Source organism: Lathyrus oleraceus, chromosome 4 (assembly GCF_024323335.1).
Source record: "Lathyrus oleraceus cultivar Zhongwan6 chromosome 4, CAAS_Psat_ZW6_1.0, whole genome shotgun sequence".
In the NCBI taxonomy this organism is placed as follows: Eukaryota; Viridiplantae; Streptophyta; class Magnoliopsida; order Fabales; family Fabaceae; genus Lathyrus; species Lathyrus oleraceus.
In genome coordinates this window covers 330,114,041-330,125,952 of record NC_066582.1, presented here as the reverse complement: position 1 = coordinate 330,125,952, position 11,912 = coordinate 330,114,041, and positions in this window count along the sequence as shown.

The following is an 11,912-nucleotide window of genomic DNA, read 5'->3' as shown; positions in this document are numbered from 1 at the left end:
GGAATTGATTGCTATCCCCAGCAGAGTCGCCACTTTTCTATAGCGGTGTATTCGTCGCTATATGATTTATTGATTAAACCATAAGCAAAGCATACAATGAATTCGAGTCGCCACCGCACTTTTATTTATCCAAAGGACTGGCTAAAAAGCGAACAAAAGCCTAAGAAGTTTTACACGTAGAAAACTAATAAAAAGATCAGAGAGTCTGGGTAAGGGGTAAATTACGCAATGGGAAGGTGTTAGGCACCCACTACGTCCTAGGTACTCCTAGGGAGCCCTTTTCACACTTGTTGTATTAAATTGTTATTTGTTATGACATAAATATTATGCAAACATGAATGGGATGATGAGAAAAGAATATACAATTTTTATTATTTTTGTGTTCGAACGGATGAACCCGTTGCCTACGTACCTTCCATCAAAGGTAAGGATCAAAACGCCGTAGTTCGGCTAAAAGATTTCCAAAAGGTTTGTGAGTTCAATTTTAAACACAAGCCCTAAGGTCTTACGTTATCCACGGGAGAAAACTCAACCTTATACAAACAACGAGTCCACCATGTGAGAACAGCTTCAACTTGCTAGTGAGGGGTTAACCCTATAATAAGCAAGGAAGACTTACAATTCAATCAACTAAGGACAAATAGGTGAGATTGACATCAACCAACTAGGATAAATCAAACCTAAGGCTAATGTATGAAAACTTAACAAGAATGGACAAAGCCACAAAATAATTGAATGGGTGAAGTTAATTGATTATGATTATTCACAAAAGGAGAGTCAAAGTATGATTAAGATTGATTCAAAAGAAGTATTATGAAATGGAGTTTGAAAAAGTCAAGGACTTGGGGTCCAGGTTTTTAATTTGAAAGCATGAAGATGTTTGCACAATATCTATTTCAAGTTTGAAAGTAATGTGTGAAAAGGTTTAGGATAAAATGGATGAATGGATGAAGATGGAGTGTAAAACTTCTTAGACGGTTCACCTCTTGAAATCATATAGAAGATGACTCAAGTGCGTCCTTTGGAATAGGCAATGAGCAATAACAAACAAGCAAAGCAAAAGATGAAAGTCAACCAAAGCGGATACCGGAGGCCAATCACTGGACTTATACCAATCTCCTAAAACAAAACTGGATATCAGAGGCCACTCTATGGACTTATACCAATCTCCTCAACAAAGAAATGAAAAGTAGATACCGGATGCCAATCCATCTGGACTTATACTAATCTTCAACAAAAACACAAGACATTTGGATGTCAGATGCCAATCTACCTGGGCTTACTCTAACCTCCAACAAATGATCATAGGAAAACAAATGCCAAATTACACGGACTTACAATTGCATCCTCACATAAATCAAGTAAATGCATCAAGCAAAGAGATGATGAGCAGCCAATGAAATGGTCTTATACTCACTTCCATATCATAGGAACAATGGCCAATGAATGGTCTTACAATTGTCCTCAATGGGTAAACAACAAGGATATGTCATAAAGACAAATGAAATGATCATGCACTAATGAGCAATTAATGATGATAAATGCATAAATCATACAAGCAAACATGTGCATATGAAATAAACAATCAATCAAATGAAGTCATTCAGCACACACTATAACCAAGCAATAAGGCTCATACAAAAGGTTTGGCATTGATGCCAACTGGAATAAGGTTACTGGTGCTCTTAACCTTGACATTGAGAGCCAAGGTGAAGCAGATGAAAGGATATGAGGGGTGTGCCTCATGCTCTTATCCCTGGTCAGGGAGAGCTTTGAATATCAAAAGGTGTGGGAGTTCAGAAAGTAGGAACTCTCTCCACAGATTATTGACTCGATAGATCTTGGGTTTTTACTCACTATGCATCAACACATGTGGTGTGAGCAAGGTGAGTGACACACAGAATAGTAGGAGATAGGTTGCATATCTCTTGGGTTCTACCAATTGCCTTATTCAAAGGACTTTTCCTGCTTGGGACAAATGTAAACACACACAAGCATTGCCTCTTAAGGAGGACTTCAGACAGTTGCCTGGCCAAGTAACAGGCCAGCTCTTCCAGACTACATGGAGTAAGGCAATTATACCTCAATGCAAATTGCTTATCAAGCAAAGCAAAGCAAGTTCTTAAAGAACTAAGCAACTAAGGGTACCTGAAACCAGTCAAACAGAATCAGTACACAACTCAAAGTCAAACCAAAATAAGATAGGGATCAACAGTCAACACAATCAGTTAAATGTGCAATGCACAAGGCTCAGAGCATGTGAGCCAAGCAACCTACAAAACAAACAAGTTAGTCATGATAATCAATCAAGCTCAATCAATTTGTATTGATCTCTTTGGGTATTTGTTGCTTAACCTGAAACAACAAACTTAAACATGAGCAACATGACCACTAGGACAAGCCTAGGGTCAAAAAGAGATAAGAAAATCAAAACAGCAAGTGACAAGTGTCCAAAATCATGTTCAAACAAGCAAGAAACAAACTCAATTGGTTCCATGTTCATATCAATCATCATCATCATTTTATAAGCAAATTAGGTCAAAGCATGTCATATAGAAGCTCAAAGAAGTCAACAGAATGATTTAGCTCAAAACCAATCTCAAACATTTGAATAAATTCTCAAATAATTCATGATCAAACATCATCCATAACATGATAAGCATATCCAATTTCAGCTCATTTGGATAAAGGGAAGTTGGTCAATGAAAATCAGAAAGTTAAAGCAAGTTCAAGCATGCTCAAAGAAGTCAACTAAACATACACCAACTTCAATAAATCATAAATCAGTGACAACATATGAGAAATGAATGGGACTAAAACCATGATGAACCTTAAGATGTCTACTAATCACATGTCAAATTTCAAGTCCATCCAATTAAGTATGAGAATTTCACAAATCAAATGAGAACATGTGTCACAAAAAGTCAACAAATGACCAAACAGGGGAGAAAATCCCAAACAAATAGGAAATGCCATTAATAATTCCAGAAAAATTCACATGTAAACTAGACATCCACAAGTATGTTCATGCAAAAATTCAAACCAATTTGAGTTCAAGAAGCATGGTAATTAAAATCATGAAGTTGAACATGAATGGTGTGACACAAATTGTCACACCCCTATTCAAAAAATCATAACTCCACAACCAGAAATGATAAATTCACAAACTCTACACCAAAATCACCATGAACATGTCTAGTTTAAGCACAAACAATTTGGGAAGCATTGGATAAGGTATCATCATTTCACAATTGATTTGGCAAGACATACATAAAATGGACACATATGACAAACCCTAGCACATTTTAAAATCCATACATGCAAAAAATCTGGAAAAAACATGATAAAAAACTAGAGATCAAGGTGAACATTTTGCAAAAAATCCCATGAAATTTGGATTAAAAATGAGTGTGCTATGATTTTTGTAAGTTGGTGTCACAAAATGAAATAAAAATTGCAAAAATAAAAATGAATTAATGATTTAAATAACGACCGGTGGCAATTTGGTAATATTGGAGTCCCTTAAGTGAAACGATGCGTTTCACTTAAGGGAGGTGTCATGCGCTAATTGGATCATGGGAATGTAACAGTATCTCTTCATGCAAAACATGATTCCAACACACAAAACATGAATTCTGGGTTTAGCAATTAGGGTTCATCGCTACAGTAACATCATTCATCATCTTGAAGAAAATTTTTCCAGAAAATTGAATCAAGCATACCATTCAGCTCAGCAAACAATGCACAACAATATTCCAACAACCATTTTCATTAAATCGAGCTATCATGAGAGAACTAAGCAAAAACATATTTGAGTGTCAAGCTTTAAATCAATGTAACTCTCAAAATATTCCACCATTTTTAATGATTCAAAGCTCATTGTGACCAGCAAAGCAAGATCTATCTAAAGCATGGCATGATTTTGGAAATAGAGAGATTCGAATCCTTACCAAAATTGGAGCACAGTGATGATTCAGATGTTGTTTGGCTGTGATGTGTAGAAACAGATGCACTATGTTATTTGTATTGATGAATGGTCGAAGAATTTTAGCTCAGCAATGTTGATTCTAGCTCAAAACCAAATCTGCCATGGAAATGCTTTGATGTAACAATGGTAGATTCTTGCACTACAGCTATGAAATAATCCTTGAAAATGCTTCCAAAAGGTTGGTATATGATGGCACAAACAACCCAAGCTCGAGCTCTTTGCAGTTTTTCAGTAAAAGTTCAGATGGAAAAGTGAGAGAGTTTGAGAGAAAAATGGTTTTTGGTCTGTTTTGGTGAAAGTGTGCTGCAGCTGCGAATTTGGGCTTTGAGCATATCCAAAACATGATTTCTGAGCATTTTCAATTGGCAAAACATGTTGGAAAGGCTTAATTTGAAAACTCATTTTTTCACCTCACTTAATTTAATTCAAACCACTTTAAAAATGCCATTTTGCTTGGTTGAGTTTTGGTAAAATCTGATGAAAGATTTGGATAGAGCACACCAAATATGACTTGTAGCAAAAAAACCCCACCCAATTTGGCCAAATGGTTTGGAAGATATGCCACTTTGAAGTTCAAATATTCTTGAGAATGATTTGACCATAACTTGCCAACCATAAATGGGAATTGAGTGTTCTTAGACTTTTTGGAAATGGGAGAACAAGATCTTCAACTTTCATGTTGGGCAAAAATTCATTTGAAGCTTGTATGATGATGTAAGTTTGAGGAGAAGAAGTTTCCATTTTTGGCAAATTCCAATTACAGGTCAACTTTCTATTTTGGGAAATTTCTTGTCTGACTTTATTTTCTTCACTGTGGATGTTTGACATGTTATATGAAGCTTATGCGGACATGAATGAGGCCTCTCAGACCAATTCCCATCATCAAATCACTGATTAAATGCACAGTTGACCAAGGTTGACTTCAGTTGACTTTACTAGGGTTTTGCTTGACTGAACCATGTTCTGATGAATTCCAAGCCCCTACCAATTGATATCTTGATCCAAAATGATGTCACAATTTATATGAACTCTTGATGAATGATCATGGTGCCCAAATTCTTCAAGAATGGCCACCATCCACTATTCAATGGCTGATTTGACTGTTTGACTTAGTTTGCTTCATCTGCAAGTAACATGGTTAGATGACAATATTTTTGTACTTTTGGTTGATAAATAGATGAAAAGCAATGATATACAAATGCAATACATGCTTGGTGATCAAGAACCAAACTCACAAGATACCCACCCACTAGGAGGGAAGCAAAGGTGCACAAAGATCCTTGAGGCAATGATATGGTATGATATGATGCCATGAGGGATCTTAGGGACAAAATTGGGGTCTTACAGCGACGACCATTATTCTATTTTCCTAAAGGTTTTCTCGATATTTTCCTATTCCTTCATTGGGATAAATAAAGTTCGGTGGTGACTCTGTTTCAAACTAAAAGTTTTCCGTGTTCCATCGCGAGGGATCGCATTATCATTTTCGAGGTGCGACAAACTGGCGACTCTGCTGGGAACCCTGCTCCAAGCAAGAGAGAGTCTAGCCTAACTTAGTGTGATTTTTCTAGGACTGTTAGAAGATATTCTTTCTTTCCATGTTTATCTCTCTGTATTTTATTCTGATTACTTGTTGCTTGTATGTAATGTATTTTGATACTATAATATGGGACTTGATGTTTTGCTGTGAGACAAGCTTCATACCCGAGCTTCGAGAAAAAACTTAGAACCCGGAGTTGTGTAGTATTGAACCGGAGGGTGTACACCTCATTGGGACAATACGAAGACTCCACCTAGAGTAGATCTGTTTGGAGTTTCCATCACAATATGGCTAGCCCATCATTGTGGGGGAGGTTCTAAACACGATCCGTGACTCTAGGGACCTCACCTTAAACCCAAGTTTTGTTTTCATGATCGGTGATTATGTAGTATTGAACCGAAGGGTCTACACCCTGTTCGAACAATACGAGAATCCCACTTAGATTAGATCATTTCATAACTCCCATCACGATGTGGCTAGCCCACCATTGCGAGGAAGTTTTGAACTTGATCCGTGATTCTAAGTTCCTTCCTTGAAAACATAACTTTAGAACCTACCTTTGGGAATTTCTTGTGATCAGAGAAACCCAAGCTTCTTCCTGTTATCCCGTTGTACCCGACGTGTGAATAATCCTGAGTATTTGCATTCCTTTATGGAAATCATGGCAAAATTTCATGCATTTGCATATCATCAACATGCATCGCATATCATCTCCCAGAAACAAAAACATACACCATATTCTACCCTTTGTCCAGTAACGCTGACTACTCGACACCGGTACGAGACACGCCACAACTACAAGATGACACTTGAACAGCTTGAAGCTAACCAAGTTTCGATGAGAACGGACATTGACTCCATGCAGGCAAAGCTGGACCGTCTGCTTGAGACCATGTGTAATACCCCAAAGTTTACCCTTCATTTTTCCTGGAAAAAAAAAAGTTAAAAATAAATAAATAAATAAAATTAATTAAATAAATAAATAAAATATAACAAATTTTTTTGGACTTGGGTCTCCCTAATTTGAGCCCACTACCCACGAAAATCAGTCTATAAATACTGAAGTTTCAGTAGAGGAAAACACACTTGGAGTTACACTGGGAGATTCACTGGAGAAAGATTTTGAGAGAAGGAAACCTAGGAACTACTCTGCAGCGACCTTCAGGCAGCCCTGAGAAGTTCACTCCGCCTCACACAAACCCTAGTATTACTTTGCAGATCCGGCCGTACCATTCAATCTTAATCAATCTCTCCAATCAGGTTTGCCATATATCCATCATCTTTATGCCTTTAATTTGAATGCTCTAAATGTATGAGGTATTATGGGTGAATTTGATACCCTTTTGATGCATGTGTTTGACAAGAGGTTTAGGCCTCCTACCCTTGATTGCTTTTTGTGAGTTTTTTGTGAATTTTGATGGAATTATTCATGTGGTTACATTTTGATTTAGGGGCAACTCTTGGTTACCCTATTTTGTTTCTCTAACCTGTCTTTGTGTTGCCATGGCATTGTTTTCCCTGGATTTCACCTTGTTTGTCTAACCTTTCTGTTGAGTTTTCGTGAGGGCTCACATACTCTTGCAGGGATACCATCCGGAGGTTTATCTTGATTAATCGTATTGACTGATTTTCTTTGATGGTCTAGCTGGAGAGATCTCAGGGTTGCTAATCCTTTAATTGCTGTAACTTCGGATCTTTATCCGTGTGGTAATTTTTTCCCTTTCTCGTACTTTATCGCTTTCTTAGCTGGAAGACCTCGATAGGAGGCAATGTTTGAGCCCCTTGGTGGCATTTTACTGTGAGATACATGTTTTGTGTTTTGTATTCATATCCCCACATGTAGCGCGGTTCCTTCGTCAAGGACTGCCTGTTTGCCCTCGAGCATCCCAAACCCTAAAACCCATAACACACGTTTACTCCTTCTACTATAGGCGAGTAAGTCTCCAAAGGTCGAGCATCCGGTAGATTGCGTAGTGACGTCGTTCGTCCAAAACCCAATCCACAACCCCGTAGTTAGCCGAACTACGACTTGCTCTGATTCTCATTCCAGATGAGTTACGTAGGCATAAGACGCGATGTCTTAGCGAGCACACATCCCCCAACCCATAGGTCAGCCGAGCTACGCAGACTCTGATTCTCATATTCAGATGAGAAACGTATGCAGTGGATGCGACATCCGCGCGAGTCATTTCTCTTAACCTTTTTAGTAAATAAACACATTAGGTAAACCCACACCCTTTAGACAAAAACCACAAAAGTGGATCCCGTAGAGTACTATGGATGCGTAGGGGTGCTAATACCTTCCCTTCGCATAACCGACTCCCGAACCCAAGATTTGGTTGCGAGACCCCGTCTTGTCCTTTCCTTTTTCAGGTTTACTTCGAGCATTTCCTTTCCCTCCTTTGGGATGAATAACGCACGGTGGCGACTCTTCTGTCATTTTCTTTCGCCGTCCCCCAACCCATAGGTCAGCCGAGCTACGAAGACTCTAATTCTCATATTCAGATGAGCCACGTATGCAGTGGATGCGACATCCGCGCGAGTCATTTCTCTTAACCTTTTTAGTAAATAAACACATTAGGTAAACCCACACCCTTTAGACAAAAACCACAAAAGTGGATCCCGTAGAGTACTATGGATGCGTAGGGGTGCTAATACCTTCCCTTCGCATAACCGACTCCCGAACCCAAGATTTGGTTGCGAGACCCCGTCTTGTCCTTTCCTTTTTCAGGTTTACTTCGAGCGTTTCCTTTCCCTCCTTTGGGATGAATAACGCACGGTGGCGACTCTTCTGTCATTTTCTTTCGCCGGTTGTTTTTTTCGCGCACTGTATTTTTCAGGTTGCGACAGCTGGCGACTCTGCTGGGGACTACTAAGAAGTTGACCTCTTGCTGGTCCATCTTCCCTAAGTGAGTCCCTCCTAGCTCGTGTGATTTCTTGTTCATTGGGTGTTCATGCCTTTGTACATTTATTTACTTACTTGCTTGTATTCATCTGCTGTATCTGTTGGAGTTGTTGTTTGTTTGTTGGGATGGGATGTTCTACGAGAGATAAGCCCATTACCCAGGCTTGAGTGTACACACAGGTTTTAGAGTGGATGATCATGAGGCTTGCGTGGCATGTTGCTACGTTAAGTCGTTCGTGAAGAACCACACCCAGACGAGGTTTCGTTTGGATATATTATGTCCTACGGATGTTCCGTAACGACATGATGTTCCTCTAGAAATTGTCGACTCTGGTGACCATTTCCCGAGAACTCAGTCGAGGCCTCTCCTCCGAGATGTGATTATGTTAGCTCTGGTGGGCGCATTCTCGCTGATCAATCCGAGGACCCCGAGACTGGGAACTTGCTTTAGGATGTCCTATTGAGGGGAGTCAGTGGAGGTCTTTTATCCCGTAATAATGCCAAACCTTCAGTGGTAAACGTATTATTCGCGACTGAAGGGCTGAAGTTGACGAACTTCTGTTCTTAGAACCTACCAGTGAGGGGCGGGCTAAATTCAGGAAACCTTAACCTCCAACCAACCCGGTTTTCTGGAGCGGAGCTTTGATCTTGTATTATATTCCTCAGTGGTTTTCTCTTCAGACAGTACAACCCGACAGATGTTCAAGCAGATACAGCAATCCTGATTGACATGCCACTACATTGCATTCACATCATCACATCATTTGCAGTCATATCATTTAACACATGTTTATCATTTTCAAGGGGGTTTAAATCTTCTTCTTGATTCTAGTCGGGGTTTCCTTCTTACACTGTTTATCAAATGTGAGACTGGAATCAAGGGGGTAGAATGCCTTTTGGAATTGATAAACATGTCATTGCGTTTGCATAGTCATCCGCATGTCTTGCATAACAGGTACCGCCACAGTGTTCTCAGTTTGTTTGGTGTCCCACTAGCAGGATAGCTGACTCAGGCATTCACTGATACGGTACCCGAAGGAATCAACAAAGAGCGATGGAGAGCCTACAAGCAGAGCTCGCCGAGATGAAGATTCGCATGAATCAGTTCATGGATTTGGTTCAAGGGGTGGCTCAAGGACAGCAGGAGCTTAGATTGTTGGTACAAAGGGATCCCCCTATTACTCAACCGGAGACGTTGGTTGATCCTCCAGCTGGAGAGGCTAATGGTCCCAATGGACCGGGGCCTATCCCGATCCCGCATGTCAACCTAGATCAACAACCCATTCAGGATGGTCAGGATGATCAATTCCCCTTGCTTCTGGAAGACTTTGGCATGGACCCCATGTTTAGAAGATTGGAAGAGAGGTTGAAAGCAGTGGAAGGACAGAATCTTCTGGGAGTAGATGTTGCTGACTTGGGGCTGGTCCCAGGTGTGAGAGTGCCACCGAAATTCAAGGTCCCGATATTTGACAAATACCATGGCAGCTCTTGCCCCAAAACTCACGTGCAAGCCTATTTCCGTAAAATGGTTGCATACTCTGATGACGAGAAGCTACTTATGTACTTCTTCCAGGATAGCCTAGCTGGGGCATCCTTGGAATGGTATATGAGGCTGGACAGAGCCCACATCCGTTGCAGGAGGGATTTGGCAGAGGCTTCTGTGAAGCAGTATCAGTATAATGCAGACATGGCTCCTGACAGAACTCAACTTCAGAATCTGTCTCTTAAAAGCAATGAGTGCTTCAGGGAGTACGCTCAATGCTGGAGGGAGACAGCTTCCCGTGGTCAGCCTCCGATGTTGGAAAAGGAAATGGCCAACATGTTCATGAACACTCTGCCCAGACCTTACTTGGAGCGTCTGGTAGGTTGCAATGCTTCCAACTTTGCTGATGTGGTCTCTACTGGAGAAAGGGTGGAGAATTACCTAAAGACCTATAAGACCCAGAGTGGAGGTGGGTCCTCATCAGGGGTGAAGAAGCCGTTCATTCAGGGACAGAGGAGGAGAGAAGGGGATGCAAATGCCATATCTTCTTATTAGAACAGGGATAACCGGAGGAATAATTTTCAGAATTATCATCAGCAACCTTATGTTGCAGCTGTGACCATTCCAGCTGCAGCGCCACTACAACAACAACAATCACAACGTCAACCAGCTCAATATCAACAGCAGCAGCAACCGGGTAACAGACCCGCTTATCAATAGAGGCAAAGGATGATGGACCGGCGTTTCGACACCCTTCCAATATCGTACGCTCAGTTGCTTTCTAGTCTTCAACAACTACAACTTGTGCAACTGCGCACTCTGGCTCCTCCTAATGGTAGACTTCTGGTGGGTTACGACACCAACGCTAGGTGTAGCTTCCACTCTGGGGCACCTGGCCACAATATTGAGAACTGCAAAGCTTTTAAGCACGTAGTTCAGGACCTCATAGATTCAAAGGTCGTCGACCTTGCACCGGCTCCGAATGTCGTCAACAATCCCATGCCCCAGCATGGTGGAGCCAACGTTAACATGGTTGAAGGAGAAGTCAAATTAGTCTCCGCGGTCAACAATGAAGAAGATGGGGATAGTTATTGTGACATTGACAACTGGGTGCGTCCGAGGATCCCGGGTGAAGTCATCAACAATTGGTCTTCTGAAGAGATTATCCAAGTCACTCTTCTTGAAGAGTAATTTTCTTTATTTATTCATGCATATCCAAGTCTTAGGTTCCGCCCAGGGCGTAATGACTCATTGTAGGGCCCGTCTATGTGACACTTGCATTTTTATCATAAATAAAGGACGTATTTTTGCATTCAAATATTTCGTTCCCTGTCTTTCTATTTTTGCAGTTTTTCAAAATAAAAAAAATGGCAATGTTTTGTTTAGTTTCCACTTTTTTTTCACACTCATAAGCACATACCATCACTCATGCAGATGCACATCACCGGATCCTATTGATAACGGTTCTGCTATGGCTCGCTTCGACTTTGAAAATCCAATCTTTCAAGCTAAAGAAGAGGGTGATGAAGACTGTGAACTCCCTGAAGAGCTTACCAGGTTATTAAAACAAGAGGAAAGGGTTATTCAACCGTATCAAGAGTCTGTTGAAGTGATTAATCTCGGCACCGAGGACGCCAAGAGAGAAGTCAAGATAGGGGCTGCTTTAGAAGACAATGTGAAGAAAGGGCTGATTGAATTGCTGCAAGAATACGTTGACATCTTCGCCTGGTCTTATCAGGACATGCCTGGGCTGGACACAGACATCGTGGTACACTGCTTGCCTCTCAAAGAAGGTTGTCCTCCGGTCAAGCAGAAGCTCAGAAGAACAAGACCAGAGATGGCTGTCAAGATAAAGGAAGAAGTGCAAAAGCAGTTGGGTGCAGGGTTTCTAGCAGTCACCAATTATCCGCCATGGGTTGCAAACATCGTCCCAGTACCTAAGAAGGATGGAAAGGTACGGATGTGTGTCGACTACCGGGATCTGAACAGAGCTAGC